The 27,391-nt window shown below is 49.3% G+C and overlaps 1 protein-coding gene across 4 annotated transcripts in view; it reads left to right on the top strand.

Moving 5' to 3' along the window:
* Nucleotides 1–353: 353 nt before the first annotated feature.
* Nucleotides 354–27,391, top strand: part of YTHDC2 (YTH N6-methyladenosine RNA binding protein C2) — a 2,707,399-nt gene continuing 2,680,361 nt past the window's right edge. For all 4 annotated transcript variants that reach the window (XM_069625524.1, XM_069625523.1, XM_069625522.1 and 1 more), the window contains exon 1: nucleotides 354–453. The gene's annotated coding sequence lies outside the window, so the exon portion shown is untranslated. The remainder of the gene's footprint in view (nucleotides 454–27,391) is intronic.

Raw genomic sequence — 27,391 nt, 5'->3', positions numbered from 1 at the left:
TAAAAACCTACCAGTCCACTGTACAGACAGACTAATGTATTGCATGCTTTGTCCTTGAGCTTGCCTTATAGTCATATAAATTACTTGCCACTATAAAAAGCAGTAGGATCTGTCACTGAAATCTGTAGGCAGTGGGACTACTTAAAAAGCAGTAGCCTGCTGTCTAAATCTGTAGGGTTGGCAAGTATGAATGTGCTTTGCAACGGAGGAATCACGCCCGCTCATGCAACACCTTGCCTTCCCGCTCCGTCCAGCTCGCCAAACGACTTGCCTTCGCCCTCGTGCCTTACTGCTCTTGCAAAAAAGATGACGAAGTAAACGTTGACGCCCACGTGATTCGGAGCAGCCCACGTGATGAAGTGGAGGCGCTGCGTTGCTAAGGTCCGTTTCTCTCATGGGAAGTAGACACTACCCTTCACGAAACGCTCATGTCCCGATTCTAGGCAGCATCAGGTGAGTGCATGCGATCCAGCACTTGTAGAACATTTTATATGAATTTCTTTTAGCATTTATTAACTTAGACGTTCTCACCGTTTTGTTATATTCTTATGAGGAGCCCCTTTGCAATCTGTGGAAATGCACGTTGAAGCTGTAATTCGTTTTATTGTACTTATCACATGTTGAAATTAAACATTGTAAGTACGTCACTTTCTAAACATCTGGTTTTGAAATTACACAGAGCTGCCTGCTGTTTGTATCGTAGACACAGTAGCTGCTCCGAAGCTCATTTACGGTACGGTTCCATACTTGCCAACATTCTGTGACCAAAAAGATGTAGGATTTTTCAAGTTAAAAAAATAATAAGTCGCATCACAATGGCATCACAGGAAAACACAAAACATATATTGTTGGCACCATTGAAGCATTCTAAAATACACAACCCATCAAACAGCACAACATGGAAAGATGTTCAAATGGTAAAAATGTATAATTCTGAATGGTAAATTAACATCAAATTCAATTACCCAACATCACAGAAGGTAATCACACAGAGCTGGTGGGTAAAGTTTGCCACTGCTCTGTAGCAGCAGCCTGGGCAATAGATATGTATTCCTGCAGTGCAAGTTGAACACTAAATGAACATGGGTATCTGGTCTTTGCATCTAATACCTTTTCATCAAATGCATTAGCATCGAAAAAAATGTATCAAATGCATTTTTCTGGCCAGGAAAGGGTCAATTTGTATCATGGTGGGTTTTAAAGGTAAAAAACAGGGGTTTGTGGGGGACCCCCGGACCCTCCAAAATAAGAAAAAAAATGCATTTGATGCTAATTCTTTTGATGCAAATACTTTAGATTGAAAGGTATTAGATGTAAAGAATTCGATGTAATGACTATAAACCAATGACATGGATAGGCAGATGCTGTGTGATGGTGTTACGCTCTGCCACTTGCCTTCACTGGTGGTTCACCTAAGGGTTGTACAGGCAAGAGTGCAGGACAGAGTCACGTAGCTGTCTGGTCAGTGGATTGGTCTGAGCCCAATGAAAGTAATCCCCTACCAGCCCACTGTACAGACAGACTAATGTATTGCATGCTTTGGTTTGCAGCCTGCCTTATAGTCACACCTGCCACTGTAAAAAGCAGGAGGATCTGTCGCAGAAATCTGCAGGCGGTAGGACTGCTTAAAAAGCAGTAGCCTACTGCTTAAATCCCTAAATCTGTAGGGTTGGCAAGTATGCGGTTCAGGCTCTAGAAGGCTCGCAGACGCTATAACTGCTGTACAGCAGTGGCATCGCCAGGAATCTAATTTAGGAGGGGCACAGTGGGAGCCAAAGACAAAAGTAAGGGGGCACAGACAAAGGGGGAGGCTGCCTATGGAAGGGAGTGTGTGAGGTTACAAGCACTCCTGTAGAGAGGCTTTTGTGCTTACCAACTACCCACACCCCACTACACCTCCCCTCCCATCATGCACAAAACCATTCAGTGACTAATGGCCCATCATTAGTGTTTTCGTGCGCTACATTCGGATTGGAGGGGCTGGTCTTAGCTGCAGAGGGAACTGAACTGTTTTGATGGTTGTGCTTTTGAATCAAGCCGAGTGCTTATGAAGACTTATGACGGCCTCCTTTCACTATCTTTTTTCTGCACAACGGTACACTGTCCTGTTGTTCAGTTCCTGTGTTGTGTTGGCAGTGCAGAGAGCAGCCCAGCTGAGGTAGGAGGGTACAAGGGGGGGGCCCAGGATTTCAGAGTGGGGGCACAGCTCCCCAGGACCCCCCCACCCCAGTGGTGCTACTGCTGTGCAGCTACTACTCATACCCTGTTCTGGTGTAAGTGACCACATATGTAATAATCGGGCCCGTTTCTTGACCCGGGCGAAGCGGGCAGCTGTCACAGGAGTACAGTTGCCCCGGTTCCTGTAGGGTGACATTTCCCTGGGTGTGGGGCTCAATTGCCGCAGGGAGAGTAGGCAGCGCCCCCAAATCCTCTCCTGCCCCGGGCCCCTGATCACCCCCAGCTGGTACATCGCCGTGTCTGCGCCAGATTCTCTGCACATTGCTCCTGTGGTTTCTTCACAGACTTGAGGGCAGCTTGCATTTCCTTCCCCTTGTTTTTGGACATAGTGCATAGGCAGGCCTGATTGGGGGGTGGGGGAGCCCTGCCCCTCCTCTTCTCCCTGATATTGTTTTGCATCCTTCAGACCTCTTCTGGGCATTTTGTCAGGGCGTAGGAACCAGGGATGTCATTTCACCAAAATGCCTGGGGTAGCGGAAGTGACATTACATGACATTTGACCTCTGATGACATCACCAATTTGACCCTCACCCCGAAATGACATCATGGGAAGCGATGGAACATGACCTTTCACCCCTTGACAAAACAGGAAGTGGCATCACATAGCATTATTCCTAAGTACACTACGAAAAATATAGTTACGATATCACTATAATGTGATATACATTTCATACAAGAATTGATCACCATATGTATCGTTAACATCAGTGTATATGGGCCCATATTACCAGATAACTGTGAATGTAAGCAGACGTCCAAGGCCAAATGATAATGATGTGTTATTTTATAGCATTTACACTTAAGCGCTTTATATAGAACAAATATACATGCAATATCACCCAACCTGTGTTGGCACTCATTAATTGACCTCAGAAGGATGCAAGGCTGAGTTGAAGTGTTTAAGAACAGACTAAATCGGTGACTCACCCAAGTGTGCCTGAAATAAACTTTTAATGAGTCTAGCAATTATTGTATAGAATTCCAGAAAGACACATTATTTGTTATTCCTATTCTTTCCTATATAATGTCACTGCTCAACGTGTTACACTTTCGGAACCCCTTGGTTTTGTTAGAGGCCTGAACAAGAAAGCTAGCACTCCACAAATAAAGAGCCACGTGGCGCTGGCCACAGCCCATGAGCTTATATTTTAAAAAAGGGGTAGCCTGGGAGATCACAGCTGTAGCAAAGGAGACCTCAGGGGTCCTAACTGCGACCCCCAAATGACATCCCTGGTAGGATCCTCCTCACTCTGCCGCTTTGTGAGTCTGCCCTTGGCTGTGTGGGGGGGTTGGCACTCCCCTCTAACTGTGCACTGTTGAGCCACTGTTTGTCGTCCTCAGGTTTCAAATGACCCTACTCCTGGCCTTGGTGCCAGTGTCACTCTGCCCTGAGCATGACCAAATGGCCACTCCCTTATTCTTCCTTGTCCACCACGGATGTAGATGGACTCTTTAGACCTCTATTCGGCCTCAGGATTGGCCCGGGGAGGCCAGGGCCCCACCGGTCACTGTCTCCTATGCGTGGTGCGCCTTTTGCTCCCTTGTCTCCCTTGCTGTGCTTCTGGATGGCGGTGTGCTGGCCGAGGCACTATATGCAGTTCCAAAATCCAAAATGTACCTCAAATGGGCCTCCAGTCGCCCCGGCTATAACACCACAGGGCCTCCCCTGGTCTTCTCTGCGAAGTGTTGGTTTCAAAGCTTGGGCAGGGGCCCTCCCGCCACACTCCCCCCACTCCTAAACGTCACTCTGCTCAAAGCTGGTGATCTCTGCCTGCTGATCAGTCTGCACTGGCCAGCCACTGCCTACTTGCACCCTTTCCTTGGGTCAGGTCGCACGCTGACCTGTAATGGTTCTCCCCCAAATGGGGGTACAGGAGAGTTGAGCCCCCAAGTGTCGCCGCCTTCCTGCCTCTTCGCTGTGCGGTCTCCCGGGCCTCTTGGATGCTCCGGGTGCTCTTCTCCGCTGCACAGCTCTAAGCAGTGGGCTACGAGTATGGCCCCTCCGGATCGCCCTGATCTCTCTGATGAGACGCTGCTTCACCGGCGAAGTGGGGGCTCGGTCCCGCCTCGATCTTCCCACTGGTGCTCACCAGCAGGAGAGCCCTGGCTCCACAAATCCAGCCCCGGTGGTCCTCCAATATCGCAGGCAGCTCCTTCCTGACGGGCACCTCCACCGTCCGACATCGGCTGCTTTCTGCCACCCCTCCCCGCAGCCGCACTGGATCCTCTGCCGCTCTGGGTCTCCCCGAGTGGTTCTTCTTGCTCGCAGTCTGCAAGCGTGCTTCTCAACTTGGCCTGCACTGGCCACGGGCGGAGTGCCCCCGCACCTCGGACACTGTGGAGACGAAGGCCGCACACCCTCCTCTGCCAAGTCCCCCAGCGATCCGGGCTGTTGCACTTCACCACCTAAGCCTACATTGATAAATCCTTGCCTGTGGAAGGCTCTTTTAATCTATCTTTATTGTCTTTGGCCCCGGGGGTGAGAGCTCCACGATCACTCTGCTCTCCCCTCGGTGGCCATCTTAGAATCCCAATGAAGATGCACTTTTTAATGGGTATCCATCATAGATGCCAGTACAAAAGCTGTTTTTTTGTATTATAGAAAGGATGATATGTGCTTTCATGTGGCTGCACTGGCATTTTGGGGCACCCAGTCTAGCCATTCTTTGCTGTCGCATGACATTTCTTTTTTTTACAGGGATTCTATGACAAAGCAAGCATGATGAGTGTTATTATGTGTCTAGACTGGCATTTAGGGCAGCCAGTCAAGCCATTTCTTACTGTGTTGTGGCTTTTATTACTGGGTATCAAGGGTAAAGCAAACATGATAAGCATTATTACGCATCTAGACTCGCCTGCATTGTGCAACCAGTTTGGACATGTTTTCTTTTTGTGACAAGACATTTTTAAAGGCAAAGCCAACAGGAGTGTGAGGCAGAGCCATGATCGGCATGTTTTCTTATAGTATCATTACTGGCATTATGTTAATTTGATTTGTACCGCACCGCTACCACCCAGAGGCAGTCTCCAGGCGCTCGCGTGGGTCTGCAAAAAAGGTGGCTGGGTGTGGGGGGGATTAGTGGGGAAAAGGGTGCGAGCATAGGTTCAGAACCGGGAGGAACTGGCGTCTGTGAGTGTTTTGCATGTGGTCACTTGTGAGCGACCTCACGCATTGTAACCGTATGGGTAAGATTCCATGCCTTGGGTGTGTGGTAGTGTTTTTTGTTGGTGTTAGTGTTGTGTGGTTATGATGGGTTGGTCGTGTGCACTGGTTAGATAGTGTCCATAGGGGATTCAGAGTCACAGGTGGTCGTAGCTGTAAGGTAGTCTTGGCATATTTGTAGGTCGTTGCTGGATCTTAGTTCCCTGCCTGGGTGATACCAGCTAATCTTGTTTTGGAGGAATTCTGCTCCTTGGCTGTGCAATGCTTTGTGGGCGATGCAGAGTGCTTTCAATTTGATGCGATTTTCTTTTTCTTTTTTTGTCCTTTTTTTTTTTTTAACTGGTAACCAGTGTGGGGTTTTCAGTGCTGGAGTGATGTGGTCTCTTCTGTTTAGTCTTAGTAGGACCTTGGCTGCTGTATATTACACCCTTTGGGGTTTCTTGGTGAGTCTTTCTGGCATTCCTAGGTAGAGGCTGTTTGCGTAGGTAATTCTTGCGAGTATCAGGGATCTGAGTAGTTGTAGGAGGAAGAAGCATTTTTTGGTGATTGCGCTGACTTGCGGTTCCTGTGATAGTCCGTTGTCCATGAGTATTCATAGGTTGCGTTCCCATGCCGATTGGCCAGTCAAATTGTGGGTTCCCTCTGTCGAACCATGCAGGTGAGAGCATTATTTCTGTTTTTGCCAGGTTCAGTTTGAGGTTGTTCATTTTCATCCAGTTGTATATGTCTGTGAGTAAGTTGTTGATGGTTGTTATTTTGTTCTTGTGTTCTGTTTGTTTTGTGTCGTCTGCGTAATTGTAGGCGGTAAGTCCGTAGGATTGAATGATTTTCATCAGTGGGCACATGTAGATGTTGAAAAGTAGAGGGGAGAGGCTGGAACCCTGTTGGGCTCCGCAAGATATATTTTTGTTGTTTGAGGTGAACGGTGGTAGGTAGGTTCTTTCGGTTCGGTTTGCTAGGAATAAGGTAATCCACTTTAGTGTGGATTCCTGCATGCCACATTCCATCAATCTTTTTATTAGTGTTTTGTGGCTGATTGTGTCAGAAGCCGCTGAAATGTCCAATAGAAAGAGGACCGATTGGGTGTCGTCTCTGTTTATTTTCAGGTCGTCCCATATCGATAGAAGTGCTGATTCTGTTCCTCTCATCGGTCTGAAGCCAACTTGTGATTGGTTGAGTATTTTGTTTGTTTCGTTTTTTTAAAAACTTTATTTAGTGCAGTACAACATATATCCTCAGAAACACCTTTACACAACAGTATGTTGCCATCGACTTTGGGCACAATTTTAGACATATAATCAGACATTATTAAGCTTAACATACATTGTTTTTAACATCAAGTTGTGACACATTTACTGAGTTGATCTCGCAGGTAGTCACGGAAAGGTTCCCAAATTTCCTTAGACCTTCAACTTGGTGTCACCAGGGAAACAGCCCTCCTTCCTCTCATTAACATAGGTTATCTATCTAATCCAAATATAAATATCCGGGGCAACCTTCGATTTCCAATGATGCAGTATACATTTTTTGATAATCAAACAACCCAGACGGAATATTTTAACCGATACCTTGCCAGTGTCACTGAACAAGTATTTGGGGGGTGAAAGCGTGTGAGGGACATCTGTAATTTCGTATAAACAATTTGCAACCAACTGCCAGAACTGAGCTACCCGCGTGCAGCTTCAGTACATGTGATCAGAATCAGCCGTGGGGTCTAATGCAACCTGTTTAGTATTTTGAATTGTATCAGCCTGTGTTTAGTGTTAAGAGATACTTCCTTTGTTAAGCGACACCAGCGAAGCCACTGACCATCGTACACCGACCTATTCAAATCTTCCTCCCACTTTTCCTTGGCACTTTGAGCAAGCGTCTGAGCACCTTAACATTTCCTATACAACCTAGATACCAAACCTCTAGGCTTTCCGTCAGTAACCACAGTCCCCAGTCTTTCACATTCATTGGGCTCGACCCGGAACAATGGCTAGCACCTTCTGACCGCTGCTCTCATCCTGTAATATTGTAGTGATTTAATTGGATTATTACCCAGTTTTTCAGAGAAGTCTGTGTGAGTGACAAAGGAACCATCGGGAAAAGGATCATGCAGTGTCGGTGTTCCCCCGGGGACCCACCCTCTCTATGTCCTTGTCGAATGTTGAGGGGAGTCCCGGGCAATTCCAGACTGGGATTGCACTGAAGTAGGGGGAAGATGCCCAAGCCTCTTGAATATTCTGGCCCAAGCATTGACATTTGTGCAGACAGGATCGAATGTGCATGTGTCCACTTGTTGGTTAGCAAGGACAATAGTGCTCAAACTCGAAGGGGAAGCCCTATACTGCTCCTGGGCCGCTTGTATCAGCCGTTCCTGTGGTGAATATCAGTAACCGGCAAATTGTGCTTGTGAGACCTCGTATTATAGTTTGAAGTCTGGGGCCTGCAGGCCACCCTGTTCAAACGGCCTGGTCAAACTCTCCCATCTCATCCGCAGGTTTCCCGCGCCCCATGTAAAGCCGATACCCAGGGATCGTAGTCTATCAAAAAACACACAGCCAGGCCATACCGGAATATTAGTGAAGTAATATAGCAATTTTGGGACCACTATCATTTTTTTTTTTTTTTTTTTTTTAAATGTATTTATTGGTTTTAACAGATTAACAAAAACAAGTATACATCGCTTGAGTATCAGACGAATAATCAGAAAGTAACGTAACCCTCCCTCCCCCACCCCCCCAACTCAAGACCAAGTAAACATTATTGTCCCATTACGATAGGCCAGATTGATGGCTAGGGAAGTCCGATCCATCCGAGGCATCGTCAGAGTTATTAGGATGCAGAAGTGGCTCAGTCAAGGCCACCCAGCGTTGTAGTTCTCCGCTGGAGTCTAGCCTTTGTTCAAGGATTGCCGTTTCCCACGCGCCAGTCTCCGCCGTTATCCATTTAGTCAGGTCCCCCCACCACAATGCCTCATGCGGGGCCCTAGGGCTCTTCCATCCCATGGCTATGCGCCTCTTCGCAGTTATGTAGATCAAGTCTTTGAGCTTGTTCAGAGGTTTGTTTTTGTGGTTGCGTTTGCATCTGCCCAGGATGCATACTGCGGGGCAGTTCACCTCTAGCTCGATGTCTGCGTCCGCCACCCTCCCCTGAACCTGTGTCCAGAAGTGGCGTATCTCCGGGCAGCCCCAGAACATATGCGTCATACCCGCCTTCGGCTCCCTACATTTGGGGCATAGCTGGACCTCGGCTCCCCTGAAATTAGATATAGCCTCTGGTGTTAGGTAGGCTCTGTTAGTGATGTACAGTTGAATGAGTTGCAATCGGGCATTCCTGGAGACTTTTTTATGGTAATGGGTTATTTTCTCCCATTCGGCATCCGTGAAGTCTAAGCCAAATTCGATTTCCCATTTTGCTCTACATTTAAGCTCGGTGTTAGTCGTGCCCTGGAGCAGGGTTTCGTACAATCGCGAGGTTTCATGGCCGCCCTCGGCTGTGTTCAATAGTGTTTCTATGACCGTATTTTCCGTCATGGGGGTGGTAGCCTCCGGCCATCTGACCCTAATGGCGTGTATCACTGCCCCATGGAGCAAAAATTGGCCAGCGGGTAATCCCGTAGTTTCAGCGAGATCAGGAAAGGGCATGATCTCTTCATCCCGCATTAAGTCTCCCAGGGTGGCCACTCCGTAAGGTTCCCATTGGGTGCGTGATTCGTGAAAGCCCCATGGCTGATGAGCCATAATTGCTGCTATAGGGATTTGAGGTGAGAAAGGATCAGCTGGCCCCACAGTTTTGCACGCTCTGTTCCAGAGCTTTATACCAAGTCTAATTAAGTATGGAAGGGGCTGTGTGAATCTGCCCTGTGCCCACAGTAGGTCCCTCAGGAGGAGGTAGGGTAATGCAGGTTGGAGGAGCCGAGTGTCCGAGGAGGTCTCATCGGCCATCCATCGCATCACTTGCCTTAGCTGGCTCGCCAGGTAGTACAATTCGAAATTAGGGACCTTAACTCCTCCCCTCTCGTAAGGTCTTTGGAGTGTGTCCAGCGCCACCCTGTGTCTGCCCTCCTGCCAAAGGAACCGTCTGCATAGTTTGTTTATGTTTTTAAAGAAGGAGGGGGGGATATTGTAGGGAACGTTTGTAAAGTTATATAGTAGGCGGGGGAGAGCAACCATTTTGAGTAGACCGGCCCTACCGGCCATCGAGAGCGGAAGCTTACCCCAGAATTCCATAGATTTTTCTAGAGCGTCTTTGGCTCTCACCGTATTAAGTGTATGTTCCGTGAATGGGTCCCGGTGTATGGTGATTCCCAGGTATCTAAAGGAGGTCGCTTGCCATTCTAGATCAAGGGAGGGGAGGGATCCAGGGCCATCTTTATGTAGGGCGGCAAGCGGGTAGAGGCAGGACTTATCTTTGTTAATACGGATACCCGTGTATCTACTGAATCCGTCCAGTGTTTCTAGGATGTAGGGCAGGAGGTGTTCGGGGTTATGTAAGAACAATAGCGTATCATCCGCATACATAGAGACGAGGTGGGTCACTCCGTCGATTACAATACCCCCATCTCCGTATTCCTGCCTAAGGTACGTGGCTACGGGTTCGGTGGCGATGATGTATAGCATCGGGGAGAGTGGGCAGCCCTGGCGAGTGCCTCTATGTAACGCCCATTTGTTTGAGAAGGTCCTGTTCGTGCGCACCCTAGCGGTGGGGTTGGTGTAGACTAGCCGGGTCCATTTCAGGAAGGCAGGTCCTATCCCCATTTTAGCCATAGTGGCATAAAGCCATTCCCAACGCACTGAATCAAAGGCCTTGGTGGCGTCTAGTGACGCCACCGCGTATTTCTGAGGCCTCTGCTCCGTGCTGTACATAATATGGTGCAACCTACGCAGGTTCTCTGTTATGGAGCGACCGGGCACATAACCCGTTTGGTCCTGGTGGATCAGGTGGGGAATTACCCTTCGCAGTCTACTAGCTAGCAGGGAGGTTAGGATCTTGCAATCGACATTTAACATGGAGAGGGGTCTATATGAGCCGCAGTGCGATCCGTCTTTCCCGGGTTTCAGGAGAGGGACAATCACCGCCTCCCTCATGGAGTCGGGGAGGGCACCCCGCTCGTAGGCTTCGTTGAACACCTGTGCCAACAGTGGGGCCAAGGTCTCCTCGTACAATTTATAAAATTCCCCAGGGAGGCCATCAGTGCCTGGGGACTTACCGGTTGGGAGTGACCTAATGATTGCCTTGACCTCATCTGGGGTGATGGGTTCGTCCAAGGCGTCCGTCATATGGGGCTCTAGCCTGGGGAGATCTATGTCGTCCAGGATGTCCTCTATGTCGGAGACGTCCACGGGTGGGGGTTCGGCGTATAAATTGCTGTAAAAGTCAGAGAACACCGAATTAATTTCAGTCTGGGTGTGCACTAGGGAGCCATCTGGTTTGAGTACTTGGCAAATGGGTGTTCTGGGGGCTTCTCTCTTGTACAGCCAAGCTAGGAGTTTACCAGGTTTATCACCTAGAGCGTGGGTACGTTCAGTGTGTTTGGCATAGCTCAGCCTACCCAGGGACTCCCAGTGCGTGAGGCAGGTTTGTTTGAGGTCAATCACCTTCTGTAAATGTTCTGGGGATGGGTCTAGTCTGCCTTCGAGCTCCCCCAACTCATTCTCTGCATGTTCTAAGGAGGAAGTAATCGACCTCAGTGCTCCGCCCATGGTTGCGATCATCTCCCCTCTCAGGACCACCTTGTATGCCTCCCAGGCGGTGCCTATGTGTTTAACACTGTTGAGGTTCCTTTCCCAGTAGTCTTCAGTCCTATCAGCGATGTGTTCGCGAAGGGCTATGTCTAGGAGAGCTTCAGCCCTAAGTTTCCAGGTGGGGACCGGGGGTCTAGGCGGGTAGATCTCCCAGGTGGCTACTAGTGGGGAATGATCGGACAGTACTCTGGGCTGGTACTGAGCACCGCCGAACGTTGCCTGTTGTTCTAGGCTCACAAAAAGGTAGTCTATCCTAGTGTGGACTGCGTGAGGAGGGGAGTAAAAGGAGAACACACGTGCATCTGGGTGCTGTTCTCTCCACAAGTCTCGGAGTTGTAACTGCTGTATCAACCTTGACAGAATTTTGGCAGGCGGGGAAGGGCGTGTATGTTTATCGTCCGACCTGTCTCTCAGGGGGTCTAAGGTGCAGTTATGGTCGCCCCCCCATATCATGGTTTGGTCCCTGTAAGGGCCGAGGCGTGGATACAGGGAGTGGAAGAAGGTGGTTGCATCATGGTTGGGTGCATAAGTGCTGACTAGACAAACCTCTCTCCCTTCAATGGTGCCACATGCAATTGCCATCCTGCCCTCATTGTCTGCTTTGGAGCCGACCAACCGGAAGGGGACAGAGGGGTCCACCCAGATCAGGACACCCCTGGCGTAGGAGGAGTAGGAGGAACCTACCAGGGTACCACGCCAGGCCTTTGCCAATGCTTTCAGTTTGTCCGATGTAAGGTGTGTTTCTTGTAGCAGGGCTATTTTGGTTTTGCTTCTTTTAATATAGGAGAGTATGCGCCGTTGTTTCACGAAGCTGTTCATGCCTCTGACGTTCCACGTCAGGATTTTCAACGAATCGGCCATGTGAGATTTGGGATTCTGGTGGCTATGTCCAACGCCCCCGGGAGCACCACCAGTGGCCGGAGGATCGTGGGGGTCTTGTGGTTTCCTGGAGATTCGTGCATGCGGGTCTCAGCCGGGTCACTTGCACCCCTGAACTTCTGCTTCAGTGACTGCCAGCCTATCCAGCGGAGGGTAGGTGCCTCGTCCGTGCTGACTGAAATGGATGTTGGTGGTCTTGGTTGTCCCTGATTCGGGCACTTAACAACTGTGCCAACTTCCCCTATCCCTCCCCCCCGTAACTGTGAACTTCCCCAACATAAACCAGGTCGAGTGAGGAGCTCCTCACTATGACAGACCCGTTTCCGCTCCTTTAGACCGAAGGACGGTCGCATGGTGCCCTACGGGCGGGTAATGAGTACCCTTAACAAGAAAGAACTTCCAGGGGTAGGAGAGTGTTCGTCCGGGCGCCTCGTGTTATGAAATCCGGTCAGCTGCGGCGTAAGTGGCCGTTCCATGGTGGGGCCTCCGAAAGGCACCGGGGCCCTGAGAGACGGGGCTCAGCGGGGTTGTCGTTTCCTGACTTCGACCTCTGGGATCTGCTCCCTGTCCATCCAGTCTCGGGCCTCTGCCGGAGTATCGAAGAGGTGAGTTCTGTTGTTTCGTATCACCTTCAATCTGGAGGGGTAGAGGAGCATGTAGCGTAGGCCTGCAGCCTTCAGTCTTGCTTTGGTGTGTATGAACTGTGCCCTCTTCATTTGAACCTGAAATGTATAGTCAGGGTAGATGGATATCTTGGCTGAACCCCTGCAGATCTGGCCGCCTGACCGCGAGAAGGTGAGGATGGTTTCCCGGTCTCTGTAGTTAAGTACTTTTGCGATCACGGGTCTGGGTGGGCTGCCAGGAGGGGGTTTCGATGTGAGGGATCGGTGAGCCCTTTCGATTACAAAGCCCTGAGAGAGTTTTTCTGCTCCAATCTCCTGTATCAGGAGATTCTCTACGAAGTTCGTGGGGTCCGATCCCTCGATGCCCTCCGGGAGCCCCAGGAGGCGAATGTTGTTGCGGCGTGCGCGCCCCTCTGCCTCCTCGACCCTGTCTTCTAGGTTTTTAACTTTTTGTTGAAGTGCATCGACATCTTTGAGGAGCACTGTCTTAGCTTCCGTGTTCTCGCGGACCTGGGCCTCCAGCACCTCTGTTCTGCCGGCCAGGGATCGGACGTCTTGGCGCAGGAGGTTCAAGTCTATGGCGACAGCGTCTATTTTATGCTCCACGGCTGCCTGGGAAAGTTTGATAGCTTCAAGGATCTGTGTGTTACTAGGTTCCGCTGAAGGCCCCAAGGGGTCGGGTAGGTCTGCAGCAAGAGTCTCGCTCATGTTATCTGGCGCTGTGGGCCCCGCCGCCGTGAACGTGTCGATGGTGGTCTGACGTTGCTTAGCCCTTGCTCCTTTGGTAGACATGTCGACTGAGCCTCCGGGCTTCGCTGTTACCGAGGTGGCCGGGGTGAGCCGCGATGGAGTGGCCGAGGAAGCCGTATCGGGTGGGCCGCGATGGCGGATCGCTGTATGCTGTGGGCGGCTCCGTAGGCACAGGGGGGACGGATAGTGTGCGCCGGGGCCGCTTCTTCGGGTTACCAGGCCGGGCACGCCTGTATGTGTCGGTTGCGTTAGTCCCCCCCGCTCACCTCGAAGGGCCTCCGAGACCCTGGCTCCCGGTTCTGTGGCTGGCAGCGCCCTCGTCCGGGACGTTCCAGGCTGGTCGTCCCGTTGGCACCGTCGTTCGCGCTCCAAGCTTCACGGGTGCCCCACAGGCCCCCCTCGTCAGTCCAGCTGGGCGTTCGTGTGTCCTCGGCCCTCAGCTGAGTGTTACGGCGCGAGCGGCTTTAGAGTGCGGGCCGCCGCATCTTGCAGGGCTCGGGAGCCGCCATCTTGGCCCTGGTCCGCGGGATCGTGTCGCACGGTCTATAGGGCGAGACCGGTCCTCCAGGGCCACAGGAATCGACCCACAGGTGCAGCAGGATGTCGGCCCTCGATGAGGCGGTTCGTGGGGTTCGGAGCCCCCGAAAAAAGTAGTTAAAAGCAGCTTATGATGGTCGCATCAAGCGGAGCGCAAGGAGCGAACGTCCTCTTCACATGGCGGTTAGCCACGCCCCCCCGGACCACTATCATTTTTAATAAGGAGAGCCTGCCGTACAAGGAGATGCGAAGTCTGGCCCAGAGACTCAGCTTGTTCGCCAACGTTTGTAGATACTTCTCATGATTTTCAGCCAATAGGGAGCGATGAGTGCGTGAAACCACTATGATTAGATATTTAAATGTCTGGTAACCATCTGAATCCTGCCAGATCAGGCGGGGCGGTAGAAATATTGTTCAGCGGAAATAGCTCCGACTTAGATTTGTTGATATGATATCCTGAGTAGGTGGAGAATTTCTGCACCTTCTCCAATATCTGGGCCAGATTTAAAGCCAGATTTCGTATGTACAGCAACGTGGCTTCGGCATAAAGAGAGATTATTTGTGGCGGGCCAGTTATATGCAGACCACTGTGAATGTGTTTGAGGCGCGTTATACACACATGAGGCTCTACAGTGAGTGCAAATAGTAAAGGGGACAGCGGACAGCCCTGCCTTGTGCTGCGCCCCAACAAAAATGCGGGGGAGCTTGTGACCCCAGTGCAGACCCTGGCAGCCGGGGAAGCATATAGTAAGCGGACACATTAAATGAAACAATCCCCCAATCCCATCCGACGCATCACCGAGAACAGAAACTGTCAGGAGACCGAATCAAAAGCTTTCTTGGCATCCAATGAGGCAGCAACCGCTTGTGCTTGCTGGCTAACTTGTGAAACAATAACTTATAGTCTTTGCAGATTAAATGCCATAGAGCGTCCAGGGATGAATCCTGATTGATCTGGGTGAACCAGCTTTGACATGTATGGAAGGAGCTGTGAGGACAGCAATTTAGCAAACATTTTTGTCAGAATTGATCAAGGATAACGGCCTGTATGATCTCATGTCAGCGACGGGTCTGTTCGGTTTCAGCTGCACTGTAATTACAGCTTCAGAAAGGGATGGGGGAAGTCGGCCAAGCCAGAACGATTCCTCCCAAACACGTAGCAGGTTAGGAACATGGGTGATAGGCAGCTCCTTATATAATTCAATGTCCAGACCGTGCGGGCCAGGCGCCTTGCACGACGGAAGTGACATAATGGCATCAGTAATCTCCTTGGGGGTCATTGGCTGATTAATTGTCAGTCATGCCTCTAATGGCAATACTGAGAGCGGTATCTCGTCTAAATAGCTCTCGAGCTCTGTAGCCGAACAGCCATCGGATCTTGAATAGAGAGATTCATAGAACCTATGGAATTCACATTAATCGCCTTTGGGGTAGTAAGAGTGAGTCTAGCATATCCCTTTATCCCTCTAATATGCTGCACCCCTTTCTCAGATCTAACCTCATTAGCAAGAAGTCGTCCCGGTCTATCAGCCTCTCTGTTTTTGCGCGCTCGAATGCGATAATACAACAAATGGACCTCCTTATCTGCCAATTCCCTGAACTTCAAGAGATTACCCTTAATACAACCCGGCAGGGCACGATCTTGTGTGTTGCCATATTCGTCCTCTAGCTTCTTGGGGTCTGTTTCTACCCTTACCAGCTCCCGTCTAGTGTCCTTCAGAGCACCCGAAGAAATACAGATCATCTCCCCCCCCCCCTGACCCAAACCTTGAAGGCCTCCCAGACTTTGCTTTGATGCTTTACCGTTCCATCATTTCTTTGGAAACCCTACCAATCCACTATCGAGCGTCTCCAGAAAGACCAGGTCTGACGAGCATGAGGGGGGCATGCGCCATGGGGCACGGGGAGTGGTGTGTCAATCCCACATCAACGTCATAGTGATATGGGAGTGATTGGAAATTGTGCGAGGTAGAATCTTGCTATCTTTTTACTTGTGTCATCAGTGCGGCAGGTATCAACCAACAATCAATTCTTGAATGGGTTTCGTGAACCGATGAATAGTATGTGTACTCTCGTATATTAGGGTTGCGGCATCTCCATACGTCTATAAGATCAAAGTGTTGCATTATGTTCAAAACTGTGCAGCCTGCATTGGTGAATTCCTGTTGAGTGGATCTGGATCTGTCCAGCACACAGTCTAATATCAGATTGAAGTCCCCTAATACGTGTGTGGGCACCCCTTAGTATGACGTCCAGCACCTGACCATAGAACTCGGGATCATCAACATTTGGGCCATATGTGTTCACTAAGGTTGTGGTGATACCTGCCAATTCATCCCATAAAATAACATATCTGCCTAGTGGGTATATGCAGCGCTTAGTTCCTTGAAAAGGGATAGAGCAGTGTATCAACGTCATGACCCCACAGGATTGCAATGAATAATTAGTGTAGCCTCGCTGAGGCCTCCAGGCCGCTGCAAACCCTTTTTATAATGACCCCCAGTGCATGCGTCTCTTGCAGCATCACCACCCTTAGGGCTTGGCGGTTCATGTACGCCACCACCTTTCGTGATTTAATAGGGTGATTGAGTCCTCGGATATTCCATGACACAAATGCAAAGTTATTATCTGTTATGTTTTAATTGTGACAAATTGGGGCCCAAGTATAGATGGACGAAACCTAGGACAAGATTGTAACGTGTAGTCGAGGAGCAGTCTGCACTGTTTTCCAACACTATATTTAACAACATCAAAACAAAACTTGTGAAACCCGTAAATCTATGCCTTACTTGTGTCATCGTCCCCAATGTTGACACTGTCCCTCATCATCACCCTCAACTCGACGATGGAACCAATAAAACAATAGAACACACTTGGATATCCCCTCGGGAGCACCGTGAGCAGTGAACAGTACTTTTTAGATGTCCGCCCTACAGCAGCTCACCCCAATTCACGAAATTCCTGTACCCATAGTTAATGATGGGGAATGACATAGCACCATGTGTGAAAAATCATTAGTTGTCCATGATATTGGGCTCGTTATTGAACGCGGAGGGACTGCCCCTGCAAACTCGGTCTCTCTTCGGGAGCGGTATGGGAATGGAGGATTATATATATTTCAAATAATGCGTGCTCCACCATGCTGTATGCACAATTTTGCTGGGTATAGTAGCGCATATGGGACCTGCCTCATGCGCAGTAGCTTTTTAACTGAGTCGTACGACTTGCGCTTAGCCTGTACTGAGAAGTCAGGATATATTAGGTTATCTGAGGATCCATACCACAGAGCCCCTTTTTCTCTGGCCATGTGCAGAATTAGATCCCTGTCTCTATAGTTTAGGAGCTTAGCAAGGGTGGTATGGGGAGGAAACCCCCGTCCTGGGCACAGAAGCCAGAACGCAGTGCGCCGTCTCCATCAGGAAGTGTTGAGAATTTAGATGGATTGGACATTGTTCTCAACAGATTCTCAACTAACTGTTCCATCGGACCCTTAGAGGCCGCCGTCAGAATCCCAATGATACGAATGTTATTTCGGCGGGAACGCGATTCCAGGTTGTCACATTTATTGCGGATCTTGCTGACCTCCTGCTGCAAGTGTGCTATATTACAGTCGTGTTTAGCAGCTGTATCTTCCGCCTCGCTAATCCTCATCTCCACCTCCGTGATACGAACACCCTCGTTCTCCAGTTTGGACTTCAAAGATCCTAGGGTTGAAACAATGTCATCAAGTTTCATGTTCACTGCCATGAAGACGTTCTGCATCGCCGCAAGAAGGTGGTCATCTCTGGTGGTGTTAGAAGCCGAAGGCTGTCCTTCATCAGTTTTAGTGGGGGTGTTATTATAGGATCCGTTTGTCTTTTTATTTGGCTCCAGAGCCCTGTCATACTGACCCCCACAGAGTATCTGCGGAGCACCGTATAAAGTTTTAAAAAAAATTACAACAGGCCTCTTTATCCTACTGTAGGATCCTAGTTTGGAGGGACAACGCACCAGTTATTGACCAGTAGCAGATAAACCTAACTGCGTTTTTGACACCACATTAGTAGAAAAGAGGTCAGATGGGTTCAGTCCATAAGACGCACCTGCCAGAGGCAGATGTTTCTCTAGGCTCAATAAGGTGACTAGACAACACTGTATAACGCACCTCTCGGCCAGGCAAGCGTCCAGAATCTCGGGGCGTTTCCTCTATCTTCATCTAGGCCTCAGCCTAGTATTATCAGTCTAGCACAGGCTCCCCACGATGTGCCCCCCGCTACCCGCTCCCGAGCACTTTCAGCTAGGGCACCAGCTCGTCAAGGTAGGGATCAGCGCAAGGGCCAGGCCTGCAGTCGCCCCCAGAGCGCCCACACTCCACAATCCTTCTGTTTTAGCAAAGGCACCGGCACCACCTCAGCACTCTCATTAGAAATGTCTGTCCACCTGATCTCCGCCAACTCCAGTGGGTATGCCAGGGTTAAGGTGTTATGTCACTTAGCCCAACTTTTGAAGAGGGTCTGGCGTTTTGTGCAAGGACTTAGTGGCACTCCAATGCCCGCACACTTTACAACTGCCCAGGATGTTCACTAGTATCCCCCTATGCACAGTGTTCTATGCGCGCCAGATTCAGGGGTGCCATTAAAAGGACAATGGCACACTGAGGTCCCACTCTCCACTCTGTGTCCCCCGCCGGACAGTGCGGCTAGACAGCAGGTCTCTGCCAATGGGGAGGGAGGCAGGGCCACCACCTCACCGCAGGTCCTGATCTCGAGACATTGGGCACCCCCCCAATATCCAGGTAACCATGACACCGGGAGCGACGATTCAGCGGCAGCCTCAAGCTGTTCTGTATATGGCCTTAGAGTGTCCAGTGGATCATGGGTGGCGGCATGTGTGTTCGCGAGTGGTAGGCATCAGTGAGTCTAGCTGACCAGTATCTCACTGTGTGAAGTAAGGTACGTTGCGAGTCCAGCTGACGAGTATCGCACCATTTGAAGTAGGGTTCGTAGCAGGTTTCAAGGCCCAACTTGTCGATGGTTGTAGAGGTGCCGATGCACCTCTTAGGCCAGCACCCAGAGTCCAATGCCCAAGCGCAATGCATAGTATTTACCTGTGGTTGTGCAGCCGACCGCAGTGGGCAGCAATATATATCCGAGGCACGGTCTTCACCATTAACCGCACCTCCGACGCTCCATCCGCCTTGCCAGAGTGTGATCAGGTGAGTCTGTGCGCCCCCACCGCGTCCACTCCCGACACAACCGGGAGCCCAGGCAACTACAACAGGGGTGCAGCACCAGCCAAGCCCTGCGTGGCACTCGGCGCCTCGGCTATGCGCCTCCCAACAATATCATGGCTGGTAACTCCGGGCCGGCGGCAATGCGGTCTGCGCTCCTCCTCTTTCGTCAGGGAGCCCGCTGCCACGTCTGCAGGTGTTCATCATACACCACAGGTCCAAGCCGGCACCTGCAGGGCAATTCGGAGGTAGCCACCGATTTTCTGTTGTAGTGTACTTGTTGAGGGACAGGTTCCAGGCACCTCGCCCAACTCGGTCTGCCAAGCCGCTTCAGTCAGGATGCATGTAGAAGCCGTTTGCCTCCAGTGCTACGCAGCACTCGTCATCGGCACGGTATCGGCTGCTCCTCGCTCACACCATGGATCGATGCCAATTTAAGTCCCCAGGTGCTCTGACGTTATCCCGAGCCACAGCAATTAGCAGTTTGTTCAAATGTTGGGCACAGCAGGAGTTATTAAAACGTAGGATATCGTGGGGCCGGAGCTCCTGAATCAGGCGGCCATCTTGCTTGGCTGCTCGACAGCTCTCCCTTGTTTCGATGTGTTTAAGATGGATTTTGTAGACTTGGTGCTCCAGGATCTTTGCTGGGTAGGGCTGGGTATCTATTGGTCTGTAGTTGCTTGGGTCTTTTGCACTTTCTGACCTTTTTTATCAGTGGTTTGATGTATGCTGATATGAAGGAGGACAGTACTATTCCTATTTTGAGTGCTAGATTCATTAGGTTCCGGAAGCGTGTCGCTGCATTCTGTGGTTGCGGATTCCTTTGAAGATATCCGGGGGGCAGGGGTCCCTTGTAGATCCTGCAAGGTTGGTGTCCTTGATTAGTGTGGTCAAAGTTTCCTCTGTGATTGTTTCTAAGCAGATGAGTTTAGCTTTAATCTGTGTTTCGTCTGGTGTCTGTGGTCCAGTGGTTGTACTTGCCCCCGCTAGTTTGATGGTCTCCTGCATTGTGTTTATTTTTGCGCTCTCGGGTGGTTAGTGATTTTGTCACAAAGTGTTTGCGTAGGGGTGGTGGAATTGTTGCAGGAAGAGGTTTTGTTTTGAAGAGTTCTTTCTGTGAATTGTTTGCTGATTCTATTCTTGTGGCGTAGTAGTCCTTTTTTTTTTTTTCTTCTTCTATGAGGACGGTTGCTTTGTACAGTTTGAGTTGTCTTTGGTATTTTATTTTGTCTTGTCTGGTTTATTGTTCTCTCAATTTTATTTCCATTTTGCGGTTGTTTTTTGGGAGTTTTTCAGTTCTTTGAACCATTTTACTGCCAGTTTGTTTTGTTTGTTGTTGCTTTGAATGTTTTAGCTGGTGCTAATTAGTCAAGGTCCTTGGTGATCCAATAGTTGAGTGTGTCTTCTGTTGTATCTAAGTTTGTATCAGTGGCGTCTCTTTCGCCTAGGTTGTTGTGGATTCCGCCTCCTCTTCGCTTTTCTCTGTTGGCATGTATTCATTTATACTTGTCGAGTATTGCTTCATTCGCGATGGCTTTGTAGTTGTCTGATAGCCAGGTTTCTGTAAGGAAGAGCATGTCTGTGCCTCTTTCGCTTACGAGGTCATTGATTTATGTTGAGTGTTTTGCCATGGATCTAACATTGAGGAGGCTTCAGAGTAGTTTGCTTAATTTCCCTTTCGTGGTGTTGTTAGTATTGTTTGTTCTGACCAGTGTGGTGTTGGTTGGGTTTCCATTGCAGGTGGGTTTTTCCAAGTTGATTCTTTTGGGTGGGGTGGTTCTTTGTTGGTCACTCTCTTTGTCGAGTAGACCTATAAGGTGTATGGCTGGGTTGGTTCGTTCCGGGTGGTAAATAGTGTAGCTACCCCTCTGTTGTTCCATTCTTGGTGCTATAGGGGGTGTAGAGTGTGATGGATTCCAATTTGTTCCTTGTTCTGGTTGGGTCCATGGTAGATACTGGTTTATTAGTTGTCGTGTGCCGTTTGGTGTCCTGTTTGGGTCTGTATTCGTGACGCTTGTTGGCTGTCGGTTCGTTGTTGCTGTGCTGTTTTTGTTTACCACTTTGTCGTATGTGGACGGGTAGCAAGCATTGCAGTCTGTCTTTGCTCTGTTATTTGTATGTCTCCTTGAGCCATCTCAGATTTTTGTCGAGTTTTCTGGGGTTGTGGGATCATGCTGGTCGGTGCCTTCCCGAGTGGTCTAGGACTTCTTATTATTTCTGTTGTCTTTTCTGGCTTCGTTGTCTTTCTTGTGGCGAGGCATGATGTGTGGGTTGTGTTCCATAGTGGGCGTCCTCTTTTGATTGGTGTTTTTCCTCCTGGTCTTTTGGGTTTAGTCTTTGCCGTTTGTGGTTTGTTGTTGCTTGTATTTGGTAGGTTGTGGGTAGTTGAGACTTAGGTTGATGGGGAATTTGTGGTTCCATTTGTTTATTGCTTCTTTCGAACAGTGTTTTTCTTTTTTTTTTATCCTGGAGGTACTTTTGTTTATGGTTGTTGTTTATTGGATTTTGAGCAAAGCAAACATGAATACTGTGAGAAGGAGTACATGTGAATACTGGCATATATTGGTGCACTAATGCTGGGGACAATTCTCATTTCTGTGCTAATTCCCTTCAACCTTGGCAACCCCCAGCTCTTTTGCTGAACTGTAGGTCTTTTTTTAATTTTAACAATGTAGCGAGTGAGACCTTTTTCCCACTTCCTCATGTGTTTTGACCTGAAATGGATCATGTGTTTCACTGTTTTGGGAGTCTAACAAACTCAATAGGCATCTACTTTGTGTATGGTGACATACAGCACTTTCAGTGCAGTGTTACTGAGAAATCATTTTGATTTCTCATACGGTTTAAAATACCTTTTCTTATGTGAACTACCGTTCCCAAGAATAGAAAAGTGAAATTGACTTTACTTACCTTTTCTCTTTGTGGGTCCAGCACACACCATCTTATATGGAGTGCTGGTGGGCTACCTAGTAGCCCCTTATCCTACATTCTCATATACAAAATTTTGGTACCCTCCCTATTTTAAATGGCTGGTGGCAGTGGTTTCATTTTAGCTACCTTTGTGCTTTTCTACCACAGGCTGACCCTCAGCTGCATTACAGCACCCATGGGTGACCATTTTATCAAAATGACCCGTCTTCTTTTTTCACCATTTTCTGTTTGTGAGGTCTTTCTTGGGTTTTACTCTGTGCATCAAAACAGATTGGAGCCCTTTGTCTGTCTTGCCTTTGGTGGGCTTCATCCCTGAAGCCCGCCTCTGGCCCTAGTGTGTCTGGAAGGACAGGGTGTGAGGGAGGGTCCCGAAACCCCCCTGTCCTTTGTCTCTAGGAATGCCTGAATGCAACCAGTCCTGATTGGCTGCTGTGTGATTGACAACCTAGGTTGTGCATGAATGGGAGAACCCTGCTTAAAAGGCGAGGGTTTTGGGACAAGAGGCAGAGTTGACCACTGGGAGAAACACCTGATGAAGAAACGGTTATCGAAGCTTGCTGCATCCTCCTGGAACTTTGAATTGCCCGGTGAAGCCCTGCTGCTGTGCTGAAACTCCTTTTTCAATTCGACAGAGAAGTTCGGGAATGGATGACTTCTCCCCTTGGGTTAGTGGGATCAACTAACCCACAGACCAACTCCACTGGGCCATCTTCCCTGTCTGGCTGTACTTCTTCATTGCTGCAAAAACCGAGTGCCAGGGGCCGAGTAATCCCTTAGTCGAGTGAAACGTCTGAAATCTGGCTAGAAGCTACAGGACCCTCCAGATGCAGGACGACCAGAGCTTGAGTCCCCTCACCAGCGTGCATGACCCAAGGAGTGAAGGAAGCTCAACCGGTATCCGAGATCCGCAATGGTGCTGTTTTAATAAGCGCTGAAACCATGAAGTGCTGCTGAACTGAAAAGAGCCTGTAGCTGCCAACGACCTCCCAAGTACCACCGCAGGAGCCCTACAGATGTCCTCCCTCTTGTCCCCACGACTGAGTCTAAGGAACACGAGGTCTGCATCGCTCTAGCAGGACAGAAGCCAGGTGGGCCACTCTTCTTCAAACCAGAGCTAATGTTTAGACTTGGGGTACTTGCCTCACTGTCCATGCGTTTCTCATTTGGGAATTGCAGTGGCTTACTTTTACAGTTGATTCAAACTCCTGTTTTCACAGGTTTAACAGCTTGTGACCCTTCACAGGCTTAAGAGCTTGTGACCTTACAAGCGATTTTCTAACAGGCTTGCTCTCGACTACTGGTTATTGTGCTTCTTGAGAAAGCTGTCTCTAGAAACTAATTGAACTCCATTGTCCGCCACAATCTCCTTTGGCAGTCCTTCTCTTTGGAATATGGAGCTGAGTACTTCAATGACTGTGGTGATGTCCGGCACAAATTCAACTTCCACCCACTTGGAGAGGTAGTCAACAGAAGTCCAGCCCTATTTTATGCCCCACACCAGCTAGAATGTCTGTGGGCATCATGGGTGCTTGCCTGACCTTTGGCCGTTTGTCGCTATTTGCGCATTCATGGCACCTCTCAATCATCACCCTCGCTTCTTGGTCCATGCTGGCCCACCAGTACACATCGCACACTCTTCATAGTTTCATATTGCTGCCCAGATGACCCGCATGGGCGCTACATAGTATAACCTTGCGCATGCCTCTTGGAGGAATTACTTGGTCGCCTCTCATTACTAGGCCGTCCATTTCTACGATCTCGTCGTTAGCCTTCCAATACAGTCGCAGACCTTCTGGGATTTGTGGATTTCATGGTATCAAAGATACATGTGATCACAGTTCAAGGGTGTTTATTAAACTGTATGTGCAAGTTGGAAAAACGCCTAATCTAAACCTAAATCTAAGATGGGCGCAAGCTACGACCATCAAAAAATAATAAGGCAGTCCTAGTGGCGTCTTGTCAAATAAAAGGGCCTATACTAAAAAACGGTGTCCAGTCATAATGTTGAACCAATAATGTCGAATTACAAAAATGTCGAATCCAAAAAGTCGCAAACAAAAATGTCGAATTTTTATTTTTTTGATTTATATATTTTTTTTGGGCTCCGGGGGTAAAAAAAAAGGGGTAAAACAAAAAAAAAATGTAATAAGGGGGGTTGGGGGGGGGACCCCCCCATTTCGAAAAAAAAGCAACCAAAAAAAAAAAATTCGACATTTTTGTTTTTGACTTTTTGTTTTCGACTTTTTGACTTTCGACATTATTGGATTCGACTTTTTGACTATAAACCCTAAAAAACGTATTGCCAATCCTTACAACAGTGTGGGATAAGATTCACAAGAAAGAAAGAAGTGTTAACAAATGATAAGTCCGGATGTGGTAGCCGGGGGGGGGGGGGGGGGGGGATCTCCCTTCCCCACGTTTTGAGCACGGGACAAGGCGGGACTCCTGACCGCACACTCGAGCTTTCCCAGCACGAGACGTCAGTTCCGTTTTCATCTATCAGGACCTTTGGTGGTTAAGTCTCGTTTCTACAAAAAGTCTCTTGCCTCTGAGTACCTGATGTGTTCAAAAGAACAAGCAAAAAGTTCCTTTCTGTAGGCACGTTGGATGATGACTTTTAACCCCTGGATCCCTCTCTTCCGGGCTCAGATCCCTAAAAGCTGCTAGCAATATCAGGACCTTCGGTGTTTAAGCATCTTGCTTCCTAGTATGCTCAAAATAACAAACAGTTCCTTTCTGATTGTATTTGGGGTGAGGATTCTTCAGCACTGGATCCCACTCTTCTGGGCTCAGACCCCTCTTGAATATCCTCCTCCCGTCGGGTTCACTGTGGCCTGTATTCCACCATTTGTATCTGTTACATTTCACGTGCCGGTGGGTGATGTTTTTTCACCCCTGGATCCCCCTCTTCTGGGCTCAGGCCCTTCTCAGATGTTTGCCTCTTTTTGGGTGATGCTTCTTCACCCGTGGGTCCCCCTCGTCTGGGCTCAGACACCTCTCGAATGTCAGCCTCCCTCCATCGGGTTCACTTTGGCTTGTACCCAAAGATATTTTCTCCTTTCGCATTCACAAATCTTAATGTCTTTTTCAACAGTTCACTGTGGACATCCCTCTGTCGGGTTCACTCTTTGTCTTCACAATGTTTATCGGGCATTATGCTTTGCACCGTTCTGTAGGCATCTCTCTGCCGGGTTCACTCTTGCCAGTCTTACAGTTCCTTTACTTCCCTTGGTTTCTAATCATTTGCCGGTCAAAGACTTTCGACTATACAGAGGATTTCGCAAGACCCCTGTATGGCCACTTTCACCTTTCTTTTGCGGCTCTCCTACGGTCTTCTGGTATCAGTAGTTTCACCAAATGTGGGATTAACCAAAGTCTCTCGAATGAGCACCCACGTGGTGCCGGTCCCCTCTGCAGCTGATTTTTCCTTAATGTTAACAGTTCTTTCTTTAATCTACCATTAGCGACTTTCATTCAACACAGTTCGGTTGCTGATTGGTTCTCCCCTCAACTCACCAGCTGTGATGAACCGTTTGGCTTCTCTTGTCTCTGGAGTCGAGGCCGGTACCACGGTAGCAAGCGTCTCTCCCTCTTCTGATTATCAGTGTAGGCAGGCTCTGTGTACTGTTGACATGTGCTGCAACAGACGCTGGCTATTGTTTGCGGTCTAACGATTCCTTCCACAGAGGCTTCGCAGGTATGGGTCGGAAAGGGCAAGGTAACTTCTCTCCTTGCCGTCCTTTTCGGTTCTCGCCGCCTTTCTCCTCCTCTTGAACTGCTGTGCTTGGATAGCTGTTTCGTCATGCCGTCTGCCTTGCTCGTAGTGTGCTCTTGTGCTCCACCTTTTATCCCTGTGGGGAAGGGAAAGGCCGTCAGGTGTGTGCGATTCTGGTCAATTGCCTGATTTTGCCTGATCCTTGTGTTGGGACATGTCAGGTAACGGCTCTGGTGTAAGTCCATTGTCTTTCTTGTTGTGCAAAAGTGTTTGTGTCGGATAATGGGGGTGTGGAGAGTGTTTGAGTATCCTACGTGGTAGGATGGGGAAAATGTGTTATAAGAAGGGGGATACCACGTCTCACCCGTTGGTGTACCACTTCCACTCCCCGAGGACCCCCATTCTGGTGATCCTCCCTCACTGGTCCACCCCCAGGAACTGGATCCAATAGCGATGGCTGTGTCCTGTCCACCTGGATGACCGATTCCCCCGGGGACTAGTCAGAGAGACCCCTTCAGGTTTCTCACAAATTGCTCTCTCGTTGGGCCAATCCGTGTGGGTCCACTCTGCTAGTCGGGCCAGGGCATCATCGTGTCTCATTCCCTCCTGCCAACGGGATTCTCTCATCGCCATGAAGCCCTTGTTTTCGTAGGTCTCCTATGGATGCCACCACACATCCGTCTTTGAGGAAGGTGGTGCCCCGGGTTCTTTGATCCAGTAACCTGGACATGCAGTCCGCTTGGGCGTTCTTCCAGCCGGCAATATGGGTGATCTCGTACGTCTACTCTTGCAGTTTGGCGGCAATCCTTGCTAGGTGTGGCATTGCTGTGGCATTGCTGTCTTTCACTTCTCAGATCTGATGCTAGGAGACCGGCAGCACTTGTTCAGCAGTGCTAGGGTCTAACCATATACTCAGTTTGTGCTCGTCGTCCCATCCCAGGACTCAAATAGACTTTCGTTGTGGTGCATCTATCCTTAAACTCAAATTTAGCTTTAATGTAGCCCAAAAGGTCCATGGTAGCTCCCCCGAAGACTGTGGGCTTTTGCTTGGTGCTTCTAATCTCAACCGAGTCACGTCCTACCATGTTTTTATATGTCTGGATGGGGAGGATGGTCAGGTCGGACCCCGAGTCAGCCATGACACGTGTTTCATTTCCGTCCACCTTCATGATGCAATGGGGCTTATCCCTTTGTTTACCATGATTACTATCGTCTGGATCCCATCCTCGTCACCAATTATGTGGTTGCCCCAATTAACACAGGACACAGGATTGGGGTAGAGGTGTTCACAGTTCAAGGAGTGGTACTCACAGTTCAGTACTATTGCAGCAGTGCAGTTGGCCTCACTGCACTGATAACGCAGTGGATGATATTTACACCCTCTACTTGCTAGATAGAGCTCCCATAAGGCTTATTGTCGGCCATGGAATTAGGCTCTACAAGTAAAGGGACTTGCTTATGATGCAGGCTTCAGTTCAGGAGCTGATTCCCAGCTTCTAGGAAGAGCGCTGAGTCACGACTGTCCTTCTGGTGCCTCGCCCCGCGTCTGCCGAGACTCCGGCTCCTTTGCGCGCTTCTCGCGAGATCTCGGCTTCGCAAGATCTCGCGTGTCAC

The sequence above is a fragment of the Ambystoma mexicanum genome, chromosome 6p (genome assembly GCF_040938575.1).
Source record: "Ambystoma mexicanum isolate Mex_15411 chromosome 6p, UKY_AmexF1_1, whole genome shotgun sequence".
Classification (NCBI taxonomy): Eukaryota; Metazoa; Chordata; class Amphibia; order Caudata; family Ambystomatidae; genus Ambystoma; species Ambystoma mexicanum.
This window is presented reverse-complemented; position numbering and strand designations above follow the sequence as displayed.